Source organism: Microplitis mediator, chromosome 9, assembly GCF_029852145.1.
Source record: "Microplitis mediator isolate UGA2020A chromosome 9, iyMicMedi2.1, whole genome shotgun sequence".
NCBI lineage: Eukaryota > Metazoa > Arthropoda > Insecta > Hymenoptera > Braconidae > Microplitis > Microplitis mediator.
The window spans coordinates 10177613-10196973 of NC_079977.1; the positions used below are offsets into that span (position 1 = coordinate 10177613).

The following is a 19361-nucleotide window of genomic DNA, read 5'->3' on the forward strand; positions in this document are numbered from 1 at the left end:
AAAAATTCCCGTTTAAAATGACCATAATCTGTCCAATGCCTACTATAAGTATCATACCATTTTGTGACTTTACCCACGAAAAGATAACCAAGAATTTCAATTAAATCTGTTATTAACCAACCCTCACGAAACGCCATGGCTTCGAATGAAGCCAGAAAACTATTGGCTGATAAATCGCCTTGCGGATATCGTACAGGCCACGCTCTCACGATTTCTCTTATATCCCGCCATGTACGTAACGAAACCGCCGCGACATCTGGTAACACTAAATTATTCGCTCTGGGTTGCTCGACAAACCCTTGGTATCTCTCACTGTCATTATGAGTCAAATATCTATCATGATAGCCACCGGTTCCTAAATTTTCCCCCAATATATCGAAATTATCATCAACGTTATTGCCGTAATTATTCATCGGGTGATTATTATTTAAATTACAATTATTTCTTAATCCGAGATAATTATTATCGTTGGCATTATTAATTTGTGATCTGATCGGGTAATTATTGTTGTTGAAATTATTATCAACATCAATATTATTGTTTAAATTATTGTTTCCGATCGGGTAATTATTTAAATTTACGTTCGTATCAATATTTAAATTATTATTTATATTATTATTTATTCCTGCCAAGTTACTGTGGACATTGATGGTTCCACTGGTACCAGGTTGTTCGTACACCGGAAGGGCTGAAGACGTCATAGCCCTGGTATCTTGTGTCGAGTGTCCTGTACCACACTCCCCGTCGCCAAAACTGTGAGTTACGGTGCGAACAGTTTGTGTGTTAGGTTGTACAGGCACTTGCAAAGTATTCTCCCGCTGCGAATTTGAAGGGTCAAATTCTGAATGCAACTCATAAGTTGAGTTATCGCGGTTTGAGATACCCCTTGTTCAGCTTGTGCGGAAGCTAGAGCAGTATTTCCTAAACTACGCCTAACTGGTGGTCTGTTCTGCAGTGGCGTACCTGCAGTGACAACCAGGCTTGGTATATTGGGTAACGTGGGAGGGGGAACCGACATCAACGAGTTCGCGGACGCAACGGTAGTACTCGAAGTTATTGTACTCGTTGTCAAAGGTGGTAAGTGTACTACCCTGGATTGGTTACTCTGGTTCGATAAACCAACCCCGTCAAATATTGCCTCCCCGCTGTCCGGCCTATTCTGTTGTTTAGAATTTTGTCGCGTCAATGGTCGCGTGTTACTCATTATTCAAACAAATTGATTTTCAATTTCTTATACTACTCGATAGCTATGATCAGCTTACGAGCCCAAATAAACTTAAATTTAAAAAAATATTGCCGAAGCACAATTATAAGATATAAATATATACTCGGATAATCTTTAGTTCCCGATTAAAATTTATATTATTTTAACCGATGACTAATATTTTAATCCCTAAAATGACAGTTTTATTTTGTTTGTTCTCAAAAAAAATTATTATTTTACCGGAATTAACTCCCGGAAAAACGTTTATCCGATTACTTGGATAATTATTATACATCCTACAGTGACAGTATTGTTTTTTTTATTTATTTATTTTATACTAAAGGCCGCGGGACGATAAGTATACCGAATCGGCCCCAGATAGGGATCGGGCTCATTTTCTCAGGGAATGTTTGTACCCATGAGATACTTCGATGCTGCGAGTTTCAGGTCTTTATCTATAACCACTTCGGAGTAAATCGAAAAATACTGAAAATTAGAAAAAATTGATGTTCTCAGAGCGTACTTATTCGATTGATCTGAAAATTGGATATATTTTGGGGTTTGATGGTAGCTATCTGGAAAAAAAATAAGAGCTATTTCGGCTCACAAAAACCTAAAAAAAAAACGAGTTTATATTTTTAATTTCAATTTTTAAGCATCTTACCATTACGACACAGTTATGAAAATATTTTTTTTGAATTCCTCATCCAATTTTCTATGAATCTATGGCCTTTCGAAATTTTTAAAAATGGTACTACATATTGAAAAAAAATTATAACCATTTTTTGCTCAAAAATCGGGTTTTTCTATTAATTTTACTCTTGAACTGATAAAATACAAAACTTACTCGTTTACTAAGGTAGAGAAAACCATAAAAGAAATAAAATATCCTTACATTATTAAAATAATTTTTTTTATTTATTAATTTCAACGCTGATATTTCATCCATAAACAATTAAAACTGCAATTAAATATGTTAATCTACTACAAATGATAAATAAAATTTTTCTCCTAATTTGTGAATAGTCTTCGTCGCTATCTTCATCACATTCTGCAGTTAAACTTTCCATCATTTTAGACAATTCTGAAAATCTTAAGTTACTCCAATTAGAATAAACTTTCAAGTGGTTCAAAGTCTCCGTATAAAAGCGTTATTTTTTTATGAGATGATCGCTGCAGCATCGATTCCCATTCGGAATAAAAATTCTTTTCTTTATAAAGCATTGCATACGGGCATCTTGAGGAACAACGACTAGATTTTGATTTGAGACAGAACATACACAACAATATCTATGAGTCGCAACAGTTCTCTTCATTTGAACTTCTATACATTCTTCTATTTCATCATCACAGGCAACATCTAAATGAATAGATGGATCATCAGTACTTGATTGAGATGAAGTCATCGTTGATAAACTCGATTCTGTTCTTTCTAAAAGATCACTCCTATCTGAAGGTAGTTCATCTTCCAACGATAATTCCTGATTCTCATCTTCAAGTTTGGTTTTTTTATATTTTTTTACGCGACAATTGGAACAAAGAATATCACCAACTACAATCGGACACTCAAAAACAGTTGAAAACTCTTCAGCTTCTTCGTCAGATTTTATATGTTTTGGAGTACCTGGCATTTTTTTCAGGTACTTCGAACAAATACAACACTTTGGATTATGAGCTTTAGGGGTCGACATATTTTTACTTAAATAGTTATTTAAACAATTAAAAATAATTACTAAATATAGATAATAGTACAGCCAATTCTTTGGAATGTCAACACTCAGTAATTTTTAGGTTATCTACAGATCTAGTGACTTTTCACAAAAAGAAAAACAGTGTTACCGATTTCGAATTACAGTGCCATCTTGTGGTTGTTAGATTCATTGAATATTGGGCGGGAACGTTTAAGTTCTCTGAAACAACGTTGATTTACATAAACAATAGTAATGAATACTGATTAACTCATTACAGTTACTGATAGAGTTTTTAATAATAGTTAAGTACATTGAATAAAATTGTTTTAATAATGTAGGATATTTTATTTCTTTTATGGTTTTCTCTACCTTAGTAAACGAGTAAGTTTTGTATTTTATCAGTTCAAGAGTAAAATTATTAGAAAAACCCGATTTTTGAGCAAAAAATGGTTTTTATTTTTTTTCAATATGTAGTACCATTTTTAAAAATTTCGAAAGGCCATAGATTCATAGGAAATTGGATGAGGAATTAAAAAAAAAATATTTTCATAACTGTGTCGTAATGGTAAGATGCTTAAAAATTGAAATTAAAAATATAAACTCGTTTTTTTTAGGTTTTTGTGAGCCGAAATAGCTCTTATTTTTTTTTCCAGATAGCTACCATCAACCCCCAAAACATATCCAATTTTCAGATCAATCGAATAAGCACGCTCTGAGAACATCAATTTTCTTTAATTTTCAGTATTTTTCGATTTACTACGAAGTGGTTATAGATAAAGACCTGAAACTCGCAGCATCGAAGTATCTCATGGGTACAAACATTCCATGAAAAAATGAGCCCGATCCCTATCTGGGGCCGATTCAGTATACTTATCGTCCCACGGCCTTTAATTATTCTTCTGGAATAAACTTCCACAAACAAATATCTTAACGAATGTTATTAACCGGTAATTACAGATTTTAATTTATTATAATCGAGTAGTTTATTTATGGTGACTCATCTACCAAATAAATTCAAATTTCCGGTTACGAAAGATGGTTTATTTTAAACCAGTATAAACTAAATAAGTACTAATTTGTTTATTTAAGATTTTATTTTGAATAATATTTTCAGCAAAGATTTTTATTTATTCTAAATCTCTTATCATTACTGACACTGTTACGGAAAGAAACTTTATTTTTAATCTCTTTATTATTTTTCAAAAGGAAAGCCGTTTTTTTTTTTTTTTTCCTTTTACTTATTTTATTTTATTTTATTTTCCGGTGTTTATTGTTTGTCTACGAATGACGCGTGCGACCAATGCGTAAGCCGGTGAGTTTCACTTTGTCTACCCGGCGCTACTGGAATTTATCTATTTTTTCTCGTACGCGTTAAATTTTAAATTTTTATTCTCAATTATTTATCTTAATTTTATTAATATTTTATAAAGTTTTGGGCAACCAATGCAATTAGCACAATTTCTGGTTGCAAAAATTTCTCTCTTAACGGTTATAGGGGTATGAAAAAAATTCAAAACTTATTTGTAATTTTTATAATTATAAGTTGGTATTATTTAACTATCACCAGGTCTTAAAATTTTCAGAACGAGGAACACGAGTTGGGCGCCAAATATAACGGTGGGCCCTGGCTACTCCGTGTCTAGTAGCCACGAACCACAGTTAATTAATACTTCCCGAATTTATTAAATTAAATTATTAATATTAATTATTTCAATCTTAAATTTTAGTTGGTTATCGTTACCTCTAAAATCGGGAAACTTGTGTGTCTCAGGAGTGGATCGGCTCGTCCTGACCGGACACGCGGCTGAAATAGACTTACTCACTGTAGGACTCTGGTGATAATTGAATTTTATGCTTAATAAAAGTTTAACTACTAATTTTATTTAACCAAATCCCCATGTATATACAGTTTCCCCTTTTACTTAAACTTAATAATTTTACGACTATTTACAAATGATTCAAGAATTTTATCAATTTAAGACGCGCGTGTTTCTTATAGCGAGCGGGAAAATGATGGGTAATTAACTACGTTGAAGAGAGAGAGAGCAAATATGACCGTATACAGTGTAAAATATATATATATATATATATATATATATATATATATATATATATATATATATATGGCGACCAAAAGCATTAAAAACTTACAGACGGTACTGGTCGTCTATGCATCCTCCTGGTACCCACTGCAAAGTCCTTGATAAAGATGGGAGACGTGATTGACCCTTCAGGTGGTGAGGTGGTTCGCAGGATCACGAACAACACTATCGTAATTTATTATGTGCCACAAGTTAACTTAACTCACTATTTTATATACACTGGTCACAGAAATTAAGGGATAGAAAAAAAATCCGAAATTTTTAGGTGATTTTCAACATGCTGTAACTCGGTGAAAAATGGTCGTATAAAAAAACTAAAAAAAGCAAATTGTAGCCTTAAGTTTCTAGTTTTCAGATCTGGACCTCAAAATTTTTCATCATGTACGGTTCCGGAGTAATCATAAGAAAACCAACGAAAAAAAAATTTTCAAAATTTTTGCTGGTCTTTCAATACCTCTATGGACGACAATAAATTTTTTTGAATAATCCGACTGTCCGACTTTTCTCGGAAATTTTATGCCCTTTAATTTGGTGGCCTTAAAAAGTCTCTACGACGATTTGGCGCCGAGTTATCATTGATCAAAGCAAAAAAGTCCATTTTGGCTTTGATAATCAATAACTCCGGATGTATTGGTCGTACAGAGAATGGAAGCAGGGTTTTGAAAACTGGAAAACATTCTCTATAAGGCAAAATTACTGGCATTCGATAGAAAAATTTTTTTTAAAGCGATATTGTTTGGTAAAAAACAGGTCAAAATTCACAAATTTAAGGATATTCGGAAATCTTGCTATAACTATGGATATAACGGATGAACAAAGGATATCTTCGACTTTTTTTCAACCTCAAAGTGTCCTGAAAAAACCCTGAAAATTTCAAATCGCTGCGATTTTTCTTTCTTAGTGCCCCGAAGCTTTAAATTTATCGATTTTGTCAAAAATCACCATAATTGGTAGTTTCTCGGTTTTTGTTCATCTTTTCGATTTGAAAATGTTTTTTTTACCGATAATCTTCATTTCTTCGATCAAAAAGATCGATTATCGAAAAAAATTGAAAAAAAAAACTTTTGAAAATTAGTTTTTTTCTCAAAATTTTTTTTTTCAAAAATTATTTTTTTTCAAAAGTTTTTTTTTGTTGTATCTGCAATGATTTATCATTGTCAAAAAAAATTCCTAAAATTTTTTTTACCGCTGTAACTGCATCTGTGTTAAATGTCATTAAGTTGACTTTTTAAGGCCACCAAATTAAAGGGCATAAAATTTCCGAGAAAAGTCGGACAGTCGGATTATTCAAAAAATTTATTGTCGCCCATAGAGGTATTGAAAGACCAGCAAAAATTTTGAAAATTTTTTTTTCGTTGGTTTTCTTATGATTACTCCAGAACCGTACATGATAAAAAATTTTGAGGTCCAGATCTGAAAACTAGAAACTTGAGGCTACAATTTGCTTTTTTTATTTTTTTTATACGACCATTTTTCACCAAGTTACAGCATGTTGAAAATCACCTAAAAATTTCGGATTTTTTTTCTATCCCTTAATTTCTGTGACCAGTGTATTAATTTCTTCATGAGAAAAACTCGGCCAAAGTTCCTGATTACTATATTAACGCAACAAAGATATGTCGTTTACCCACTTGGGTGCGAGAATAAAAAAAGTAAGAACACCTGATAAGGATGCAGATTGATTTAATGTTATTTAAACAAAATTTTGAAAAGACAAAAAATTTTTTTGTTTCTCTTTTTTCATCTTGCTGTACCTCCAAAATTACAGTAGCTGAAAATCTGTGAAAATTCTGAGGAGTAGCTACTATTATAAGAAAAAAGTCTGAAGAGTTTCAAATTTTTAGAACTATTACTTTTGTAACGGGGTGGAATCCTTCCACATTACATTTTAAATTAAATTTCGACTCGCGCCAAAAGATCCGCCCTCCTTCTTCAACAACTGTCAAAAATGGAGGAAATACAGTCACTGATGCGCCGGGGTCGCTACGGTCGTGTCCCGACATTTGGTTTTAGGGGTTGGTCAACCTGAGTGGAGAGGTACGAGGGCCAGAGACGACGAGCGATCGGTCTCTTGGCTCGCAGCAACCGCCGTGGACGGACATGCCTCGCTACAACTACCACTAACATCTTGGTTTCCACAAATTTCTATCTACTACTACTACTACTACTATTACTACACGTGCTGCTAGTCATCAATAAAATGGGCCAAGAGCATATAAGCCCACGGCTCGTGGAAGCTTATTCCAAATTTAAGTTTAATTAAGTTTATTTAAACCGGTATTTATATAATATTTATTTTGGATTGGACCTAGTTGATTGGAAAGGATTGGAATGGTTTGGTGGACTTAGAAGGAAGGACTGGTTATGGTTATGGTCTTGGAGGAAAAAGATCGGTGGAAAGAAGGACTGGTGAAGGTTGGAGATTGTTAGAGTAAGTGAACTCGTTTGGTTATTGTCGGGTTAACTATTTGTTTTATGAAATAATATTTTATGATTGGAGTTGTTTATTAGATTAGAGTCAGTAGAGCCACATTGTCGTTAATTAAATTAGTCGAGTCAGTTTTGTGAAATTAGTCGAGTCAGTGTCATCAGTCATTTTGGTTATTGTTCATCTGTCACTAATATTATCTGTAAAGCGGCTTCGTTTCAATAAATGCTATTGTTTTTATATTTAAATTTGACGGATAAAAGTAATTAATCACAACCTTCCTGATAAGTTAGGTATAAGAATTCTCTCTTCATATTTTAATACTGTGTGGTCCAGTAAGGGGCTTACCCTCACCTGGAGATACTGAGTTCAGCTAGACAGGTTTGCAAGACACCTTAAGTTTTGCACATGTGTGGGACACTTATTGTATTGAGACCACAATCACAAATTAATATAATAAGTGCACCCATTACACTTTAGCCGGGATAAAAAATAAATCATTTAATGCGAGAAACCCAATGTTATTCGAACAGTAAACTTACATAGCTGTGCGGCATGGGTTAAAATTAAGATAGAGACCTAAAACTTGGAGGATATTTTTTTTTATTTATTTCGAACCACATAAGCCTCTGGGAGCATAAAAATTCGAAAATATCCAAAATAAGGACTACCCCAATATATATATATATATATATATATATATATATTATAACACAAAAACTAGACGCTAATTTCTGCGTTACAACTTCATTCTCTGCCTCCAGTCTCAATACGAATAGGGCGCCAGGTAATTTTTATAACTGGAACCACCAAACCAGTAAATTAGGAAAGTAGATAATTTTTTATCTGTGGAATTATCTAAAAACCACCCATTGATAAAACTTGATAATTTTTGATCTGTCGAATTATCACCGAAGCCACGCACAAGTAAAACTAAAATCTTAACAAAATGCTCAGAACTTATAAGCAAAAACAAAATGGAGACTGAAAAACTTAAAACAGAGTTACGGTATGCCATGGTGTTGCTCAGAGTGTAGGTTTATGGAGAGAGGGAGTGGTCCGGGTTACATTATTCCAAAATCATGTAGATTAATATTGAATTTGCAATTTTTATTTAACAACAATAATCTCAAAACTCTAATGAACAATAAACAAAAGACAGTAGCTTAATACAAATAATATTTCTCTCTATAACAATTGCTGACTATAATATAATTAATCTTACGGAAAGTAAATTGACATTTAGATGATACGTATCGATATTGTATAAATAAACTAATTAATTAACTAGAACTAAACGATAATCAAATAATATTTGGTAAACTAGAACAATCATTATGGATTCGATACTTTAGAACGTTTTCTTTAGCAAAATCGTAAAACTAACGTACATGGGTTTCATTTTGATGTTAATTAGACAATAATTGGTTCAACAATCAAACATGTTTCTTAGAATTCTTTTATAAAATAATATTAACAATAAAACGTGAACGTGACTCTAAAATGTAACAACATTCTCATAATTCTCTCAAATATTAAATCTTTTCTTCAATTACAACAGGAGCATAATACCTCAAGACTTTGACTCGAACTTGATTAATTATTTATAATAATTATTTTATACCTGGTTACTGATGAATTAATATCAAGTAACGTCTTACAATGTTTAAACAATACTTCTGTAGCAATAATTTTAATCTGTAGCTTTCCGCAATGCCTTGAACTGTAAAATCATTACTGCAAACGTCTACTCGCTTCAAGCGACTAGAGTCGAATGCTCACGTCCGTACTCTTCGAAGGTCTGCCTTCGACTTTTCTCTCTCAATTCTTAATTCTAAAATCCCAAACTCAATACTATCGGTATCAATAACTGACCTCTATATTCTAAATTCCTAAATCCAACTCAATCTTTACTATATCGGTAACTAGAGGTTCAAGTCCTCACCAAACGTACTCACTAAAGCCATTCTAAGTATGGATATCCTTGGCAGTTGCTCTCCTGGAACAGACTTCAGCTGTCAGACTAATAATTTGAAAATGACCAAACGGCTTCCACAACAGCAACGGTCATAAAATTACTGTTGAGGCCTGCCAAACCAAAACTCCAAAACTGATCCCATTCTGCATCCGTCAAATTCCTTACATACTGGAGCGCTAGCATTTCAGCTAGACTTCTGCAATCAACCGAGAAGTCTCAGAGGGATAGAACTAGGTTCTATCATCAGATGATATCGGGTGACTAATTAAAGTCCCGCTCCACGGTAACACTGACTCGTCCACAGACTCAAAATACCAAAACTGTAAATTCAAAACTCAAACTTTATTATTTTACTAAACTTTAATCGCAACTCATATTCTATATTCAATTTCCATAATTCTGATTCTAATTTTTCACTATAATTTTTCCCTTACAAAAACCGATAACTGTAGCCAAACGTTACTTTATATTTGATTCTTAAACTATAACTAAATCAAAAATCTGTATCAAAATCGTAAATTACTGTAAGCTAAATTATAAGTCTTGAGTTGCCATGCTCCGAAATACAATAAAATTTATTAGTGCTTGTGACGTTCGCTTCGCTTTGACCCCTATACGAAAAATAACGTCACAATATATATATAAAAGACACAGTATATAATAATTTACAGATATTTCTCCCTTTAAGGGGATAATTAATTATTTTGGTTTATTCAACAAAAAAAAAAATTATTATTGGTTAAATTTTATTTAACCATTATCAGCAGGTCTACGATTTTCAGAACGAAAAATACGAGTTGGGCGCCAAATATAATGGTGGGCCCTGGCTACGTCGTGTCCAGTAACCACGGACCACAGTTAATTAATTTTCCCAAATAAATATTAATAAATGAATTTTATATTATGAACTATAATAAATGTTAAAGTTCTTTGCTGTTGGCTCTGCAATCGGGAAAAGGATCTTAGGAGTAGGTAGACTCGTCCTGACCAGACACGTGGCTGAAATTTACTTAAATTATTGGACTCTGGTAATAATTAAGTTTCGATACGAAATTTAATAATAATTTACACAAGTTTGATTTAACTTAATTCCCATCTACAAAGTTTCCCCTTTTACTGCTGAAAATATATATATATATATATATATAATTAATTTATCTACTTGGCGTCCAGCAGTTATTTTATAAGTTATGGACGCTTGAATTTATTGAACGTGACCGAGGGCAAATTTTATCGAAGGAATATATTGACCGCGTTGAAGGGAGAGAAAATATATCGGTGACAATATATGTATATAAATATAGATCGATCAGAGTGGTAGACGACTTACAGGTGAAATCGGCCGACGCTGCATCTCCACTTGTAATTGAACTGCAAGTCCTCTGTTTTATTTTAACCACACAACGAGTTTTATAAAATCACTTAGTTTGATAATAGCCTGAAGAAATATTAAATATATTGTAGAATGAATTTAGATAACAAGAGTTTCTTTTCTGACTGATCAGATTGAGCTCTTGAGCTTGAGTGTGGTCTCCGGCCAAGTCGTCTTAAGTCGCAACCTCTGTTGACACCTTCTTACTCATGCGCAGTGACCGATTTTCGGTCTCCTGCTGCGCGAAATTGTCCCTTAGACTAGCGCCAAGACTCAGCCACACTCGTGAATCAGGGAAAGATGAAAGAGAGATGGAACAAACAACAGAAAACTGAGTCAGCAAGAGAGCTGCACTCTCATGTCGTGAACCACTGCGGCCCGGTTACAAAGTTTACTTGAATTTTTCTTTAGATATCTGTCATATACGGACTTTTCCGTTATTGACGACCATTTACACACAACCTGCTATACAATTTGATGTAAATTTACGACCTGAATTGGAATGCCAATTCGCTTCCAAAGTTAACTAGAAAAAATTTTTCGTTAATTTTCAGGCAAATTTTTACATCAATTTATTATTGTCTTGGAAAATAGTGAAGTATTTTTTCACCGTAGAATTAAAAACAATTTTATACATAAATTTGCTTCCCTTCTGAAATAGTAGAAACGAACATTACCGAATATTTTTTATAATAAAAATTTACCTTTAAAATGAGGAAAAATTAACCACTAATTTTTCTTTTTAACTTTTGGTGTCAAATTGTCGTTAAATTTGCACAGCAAATTTTGAGCAATTTCAATGTCAAATTACTGGCAATTTCAAACTAAATTGGCTGTGAGAGTGTGTATTAGGATATACATTAGGGTGGCTTATTTGATACGACTACTTTTAACTTCCCAATAAGAAAATTTTTAATTTTCAAAAATTCAGGAAGTTATTGTTTCCACCCCGATTTTCGAAAATCGAGTTTTCATCAGATGTCGACGTTTTGACAGGTCCTAGGAAGCTATTCTGACTATTTTTAGAATAATGTCCGAGTGTGTGTGTGTGTGTGTGTGTGTGTGTGTGTGTGTGTGTGTGTGTGTGTGTGTGTGTGTGTGTGTGTGTGAGTGTGGGTGTGTGAACTCTTTGTAACTTTTTGACTAATAAACCGATTTAAATGTTTAAGGTGGCAATCGAAAAAGCTTGTTGGCCGTCAACTCTCCTAAAAATTTCAGATCTTTTGATAAAGTATACTCAAAAATGTTGGTGAATTACGGAAAAATAAAAATTTTTTTTTTTAGTTTTTTACTGATTTCTCAGAAATGAGTACAATCAATTTCAAAATCTATTCAGCTCTAGAACTTTATAAGTCGCGTCGAGTGCGACCACAACCATCTCAATCGGTGAATTTGTTCGAGAGATATTGTTGGAGAAAGAAGTGGTAATAAACGATTTTTTTCAATTATCTTTGAAGTGACTTATTCGATCAATTCTAAAATCCAATCAGCTCTAGAACTTAACAAAACGCGTCGATTGTCACCTTAATCATCAGAATCGGTTAATGCGTTCAAGAGATATCGTTGGAGAAAGAAATGGTGATAAACGGGTTTATTATAATATCTTCGAAACGGTTAAACCGATTGTTCTCAAATTTTGATTAGCTCTAGAATTTAAGAAAACGCGCCGATTGCCACCTCAAACGTCACAATCGGTTGATTAATTCAAAAGATATCGGCGCTGAAAAGTTAGAAAAATAACATTTTATGTTATTTGTTCCGGATAAATCAAAATGTAATGTGCTAAATTGTGTCTGAAATCATACTAACTCTTTCTCTTTATAGGCTCTTTCGATCATCAGATAATGTCATATAACTTGTTCTTTAGTTTTAAACATACTGGCAGAAAAAATTGGAAAAACCCAGTCTAATGTTTTTCTCGGATATTCCATATATTATTGCTCAGACCTCAGTCAAAACTCATTCAAATCTCGATTTTGATCACTGATATTGAAATATGCCTCAATACATTTATTTCAGAGAACATAATCGAGAATAAAAGTTTAAAAGCCGCTTCTTCATTAATGATTTTCGATTCTTAACTTTTTGAACTGTAGCCTAAAACGTTACTTGTTAGAGCTTGAAAAGCTCATAAAAAAAATGATCGCATGTAATAGCATTTTCGAGCTCGAAAATATATTCACAATGATGTTTTCAAGCTCATTGAGATCGATAACAGCGGGAAGTGTTTCGCTCCATTGGCGAAATATTGTTCTAGACCTAAAAAAAAATATTTCTACAAAATTTAAGCCCTTAATTTTAATTTTAAGTACTCGCTAATTGAATTTAAAAATTTTCCATTCATTTAGCAAGTAAAGTGGAGATTGTTTTTAAAATTATCTATAGCTCAGCTGCATTTCACCTTTTTTTTTACTGTCTATAGGCAGAAGTTATAGGGGAACCTTCATACTTCAAAAGTTCCTACAGTAAGATTTATGCGACAAGAACGGTGTCAGAGTTAAAATATGTAAAAGTCGATTTTTATCGATTGTTGCTTATTTTTTGATTTTTTCGTTGAAAATATTGTAGTTATCGAAAAAAGATAAATGAAAAATTTGTGGAAAATTGAATTTGCTACAAAAAAGGTCTAGTAAGCCGAAGCTGTAAAATCTATTTTTCTGAAATAAATGGAATTATACATATGAAAATTCAAAATATCTTTGAAGTATTTATCGGCAAGATAAATAAATCAATTTATTTATTTAAGAAAATATCTATGTTAAATTAATGCACATAAATGTATTTTTTTTATTTATGATGATTTATAACTTATAACTTGACTTAACACACGATGAATAATTTTTTCGATGATTTTGGACAACTTGTAACAAATACTGCCGTTGATCTCCATCGTGTGTTAGGCTGTTATTGAACTTTTCAATGAGAGCTACGCCTCTCTCAGCAGTATCATTAACAACTCTTAAATTTCTGAAAGTGTTGAGACACTGTTGATAAGTCGTATTATTATCCTAGGAATGAGGATTATTTTCAAAAAAATCGTATGACAAATCGAATTGGTCAAAGATAAAAACTGAGTTCTGAAAATATATAATTTTAGGCAATATATAGCTTTAGCAAGCCATTGTTCAGGGTGCAAAGCTATAGGAGTTTTGAATTTGACCTCATTTCTTGGAATCCCTCCCAAAAAAATAGAACTCAAAGATAATAATTCTCCATCGTCTCTCGACTGATGATTCTAGTAGACCAAAAATGTCAAGATCAGACATGGATTTCGGAAAATTTCCTCTTAGACTAATTTGATTTACAAAATTTAACGAACTTCAATATAATTCATAGATATCGCATAACAGATATAAGGGCGTAAAATAAAAATTTGAAAGTAAAAAAAAAATATTTTGATACCCACTTATAACACCTTCAGCAGGTGGTAGATACCATAAGGGCGTAAAATAATATTTTTTTTTTCAGGAATTGAAGTATATGTGATCTAAAAGAATGAAAATGAGGAAGTAAACTTTTCAAATTTCAAATTTTTTTAAAAGTTTTTAAAAATTATTTAATAATTGATAAAATTTTTTATTTTTAAATTTCTTTTTTATTTTTACGTTTTCAGATAATTGTTATGTCAATTTTCGAACAAAAGTTTTTTTACATACCTCTATGACACCAGGAGCAGGTTCCACATGCCCATAATAAGAGACCATAAAAAAAAATTCAATGTTAGAAACATTTACGTTATTTTTTTATTTTCGAGCTTTTAGTCTTAATCGTGTCGATTTTAGGGGAAAAATAATGTTGATACACCCTTACATCCTGGTAACGGTACCTCGTGCTAGTGTATGACTTCATAATATTGATCGCGATATAATAATTATCAATTAAAAAATTCTGACGTTATTTTTACCGTAAATTGATCCTCAATAAAATTTAGGACATTATTTTTATCCTCATTAAGAATATGTTGGATCTTTTCATCGTTTATACCAATGTCGTACATCGATGTATATATTTTATGCCAATCATCTTTTAGCCTCTTAAAAATTGGCACGTTAGGACTGTTCGTTACTGGCCAAGCACACTCCGAAACATGTCTTAACATGATTTCCGAAATATGATGACGGCATGCAAAATAAAGTATGTCGTGACCCAACTTTGTTTTCAATAAAGCACATGCTCCAGCCCGAACCCCTAAAATAAAATTAACATCAATAACGTGAATTAATTTAACAAGAAAGACAATACGTGCAAATTTACAATTAAATTCTCCATCAAAAAAAATAATTTTGATTTTTTTTTTTTTTTGTAAGAGTTGCTGGTCATTACCGGGAACATATAGATGTCGATCAAATGTCGTTTCTTAAAAATAAAGAAATAATTTTTTGAATAATAAGAAAAATTTGTTAAATACAAAAAATGACGTCGAAGAAATTTTAAAGTGGTCGATTCGGCATGCAATATCCCCGTAACATTTAAATTTTACCACGCAGTTGTTTTATACAAAATAACATAAGTATTTTTACTGTTTACGGAAAATATACGAAAAAACAAAATGTTTTTACAATTTAGTTACAATCAAAATCAATTGTTTTGATGTAAAATTAAAAATCAACGCGTAACAAAATATAATAATAAAAATTTACCTGTGTTAACGGCAGTTGTATCAAAGCAAAATGCTTTGACACAATTTATGGAATTCCACATTTTTTAAAACATTATAAATTACATCTGCTTGGTTAACTCCAGTTCCTTCGTTTAGCATTGGTACAGAAAGTAACTGTTCTATATTAACTCCAGATGCAATGATAGGTAATCTTTCTACTTTAGGAAGATCATACCGAAGGAAGTAACTTTTTTCCCAATGATTTACAAGGTAATGGTGATCTTTAAAAGTATTTTTTGGAATTTTAGTATTTGGTACTTCTAACTCATCTTCGAAATCGAAATGATCCCGTTTTAACTCGCTGTAAGTAGATGATTGACTGCATAAACTATAAAAATTCGAAGCGCCTGAATTTTGTCTTGAAACTAGAAATAACACAAAAAAAAATCACAATTTTCGAGAAAAAAAAATTTTTCAAAATTTATGAAAAAAAAAAATTCATTTAATGCCTACAAAAAAAAAAAACATCATGATCACATCACAACTGAACAGATAATGGGTCATGAAATTTTCTAAACAGAGTAATCGAAGTAAATAAAAACTAAAAACGATTTATGTTTCTTTCAATATTTGAAAAAAAATTTTTTTTTTCATTTTCACATTTTTAGATCTAAAATACGTCAATTGTGGAAAAAAAATTTTTTATGCCCTGATAACACCTAGAGTAGGTACCACGCGGACTATAAGTGCTTAAGAAAAAAAAATCAAAATTTTAAAAAACAATTCAATTGAACAAAAATAAATATTTTATAATAAAAAACATTATATTAATTAAGGACATAACAAATAATTTTTATTAATTTACAAAAATTTCGAAGTTAAAAAAATTTGTATTTATTTTATTAAATTTTAAATAATGCACTTCATTTTGACGCACGGATAGGCCATAGAAATATACATAAAAAAAAATTCAGCAATCCACGTAATTATTATGATCCAAAAGCGTAAAAATAAAAAAAGATGAAAATAAAATAAAAAAAAAAAAACGAGAAAAAATGAAAAAACTTTAATAAAATAGCAAAAATTCTTATTTTTAAAATAACGAGTCTAATAAATAAAAATTAATAATTAGAACATAAATTTGGATAAAGTTGAATATATACTCACTCATCGCATTTTGATCAATCTAAATATTTTCTTCGCATTGCATTGGTTGTTCCTTAAGTTGATTATCAGAAATAGTAACAAATTCATCTAATAAATTATTACCAGATCGATAGCCGTACCTTGTTTCTCTGCACTCAATCGAAAATTGCTTGCAGTTCTCTGATAGATCCTGATATTTATCACTATCAGCGATATCAAACAATTGATTCAATTTTAAATTGAATTGATCTATTTTTTCTTTATGTTTCTTTGATTTTTGAAGTTATACTTCTTTAGGCGCGTTATGAAAAAATGATGAGAGTGAAATTTTACGATGCGCGCGCATCAATGTAACACACAATTATCACGGAAGAAGTTGCCCGCTAAGCTGCTCATTAAGTCTCGAAAAAAAGCTACCAACAAAATAGAAATAGAAGCTCTATTAGTCGCGCATGTTGGCACGCTCGTCGCCTCTGATCACTGTTTTCATATTTATAATATTTATCCACATGTTTCTAGTTTCTACTTTCACAACACGTGTTTAAGTTTCATACAAGCGCGAATTATACATGTGCTAATAAATTATATTCAGCAGTAATATAAATTGAAATATTATTATTTAATATAGTTAATACTAAATATTATTGAATTATTAATGTTAAATCTTTATTTTATTTTTTTTTATTTTAATATATTCACCATGTATGTAGGCCAGCGTCGCCGGTCACATGGTATACAATATTAACTAAGCTCATTTTTCCTGTTCCCAGTTTGTCTTTTGTGCGGCTGTGGCCCGACTTGTGCATGTACTGTACTGTATCATTACGGTGATGCCCTACTATCACCTTTGTGCAATGGAGGTGCAGTGGTGTAGGAAAACCACAGAGAAAACCTAGCCAGTACAGTTTTCGGTTTGAGTGAAGCTCCAGTGATCGATGAAATTCCCATTTTACCGATCACTGGTAGTCCAGTCGAGATAAGGATTTGTGCTGGTGAAAATTCCTGGCCGACTAATTTTTCCACAGAATGATTCAAAATATGCTAAAACTACGGCAACCGAAAAAATCCAACAAAAAAGTGCGTCGCAAATATGTTTTTTTTATAACAAAACGGTCAAAATTCCGGTTTAACGCAAATATCTAACAAACTATAGCACATGGATAAAAAAACCCTTAATAAAACTTGAAAAAAAAAAAACAATGAATTAAATGAGCCTTTATTTAAGTTCCTACGTGCTGTAATTTGTAAATTATTTAAATGTAAATTAATTTTCTCGTCAACTCGATGTTAATTTTTTTTTTTTTTAATTTATTGCATTAAGAGTAAAATTTACATCTTTTAGCAAGAGGTCCCATAGGCAATAAAAATTATTAACAGAATAAATCTTGTACATTAGAGCTAGTTTAAAGGAGAACAAAAAAGTAATGTTATATAATGCAGAGTAAGTAACCAGTAAGAGAAGAGAATTAAACATATTTAGAAATGAACTAATGAGAATAGAATTGGTGGTCAACGGCGAGAAAAACGTATTAAAGAGGATTGGGTGAGACTTCCTAGTGTTGGAGGGCCCAGTTTCAGAGCATTATGCATTTCCTTGCATAGTTGTAGACTGCGAAGATGTTACAGTCAACTCTGTCTGAAGGTTCTACGTCGGGGCAGGACCATTGCCTAAAGGTTCCCTCCCCACCATCAGCACTTCCCCTACAATATATTCCCCTCGAGCACCGAGGCGCACGCTAAAACGAACACATTGCGCAGTAAACATAACCTTAAAAAAACGTGCATTTAAAGTTAGCGCTCGAAAACTGAATTGTGATTCGTCACTCGAGAAAGCGGGTGGGGGAATATCCGGGAACCTTTAAGCAATGTATCCTGGAACCTATAGACAGCGGGAACCTTTAGGCAGAGAACCTTTAGACAGAGTCGACTGTATGCTCGCCTAAGGTTTCAAGGAGTGAGCAAGCAGTTGTGCATTGTGTTATTAACTGACTAAGGTAGTGATTCCTGTACAGGCTGGAGATCAGGCATCTCGACAGAAAGTATTCAATACTGTCTCTATCGTTTAAGTTGCAGAGTGAACACATGTTGGCTGGGTCGAATTTGCATGACGTATTCGACAAAGACAGGTAGCAAATAAAGTTATTGGCACGTCTAAGCTGGGCAAATATACGCTTTATCGGGATAGAGTATCTTGACAGGAGGTAGTTCGGCGTGTGGTTTTTGGGAGTTCTCTGAAGTGAAAATTGGGACGAAGACGATTGTCTGTATGCTTCGAAGTTCTTGTTCCGTAAAATAGCTCTGTATTTTTTGAAAATTTCCTCAGTTTTGGACTCCCAGAGGCCTGGGTTAAGGTTGTTAAATAGGTATTTATGGTCACACTCTGCTAAGAACTCCCTGAGTTGTGTAGCCCAATTGAATTTGGAGACATGCTGCAAGTCTTTAGCTAAGTTGTAAGTTCTTAGCAGGCAAATTTTTACCATAGTGGTAGCCCCCAAGCGTAGTTTCTTGATGAACCAGTTCCAAAGCAGCTTCATGGCCTTCCAGGCTACGGGTGTTAGATTAAGCTCCAGTCTGATCGCCCAGTGAGCAGTATTACGTGGCAAGCGCAGTAGCTTTTTGTAGAAGAAGCATTGGGCAGTTTCGAGTGAGTTACGGTAGCGCAGACCCCATGTTGGGAAAGCATAAAGAAGCACCGAGGCCACTAAGCTTTCAAACAGTTTATTGTAGGCATCCCAGGAGTCCCAGTTAGCCTTGGATAGTATAGGAATGGCAGTACCAGAGGCACATTTTGCTTTGAGTAAGGCTGAGTTGAGAGCAGCGAGACCAAGCGTAGACGTGGA

General features: G+C 32.7%; 1 protein-coding gene across 1 annotated transcript in view; it reads right to left on the reverse strand.

Annotated features, from left to right (window-relative positions):
- Positions 1 to 5129, reverse strand: part of LOC130675200 (uncharacterized) — a 94750-nt gene extending 89621 nt beyond the window's left edge. Inside the window, exon 1 of the mRNA XM_057480741.1 lies at positions 5047 to 5129. The gene's annotated coding sequence lies outside the window, so the exon portion shown is untranslated. The remainder of the gene's footprint in view (positions 1 to 5046) is intronic.
- Positions 5130 to 19361: the final 14232 nt, after the last annotated feature.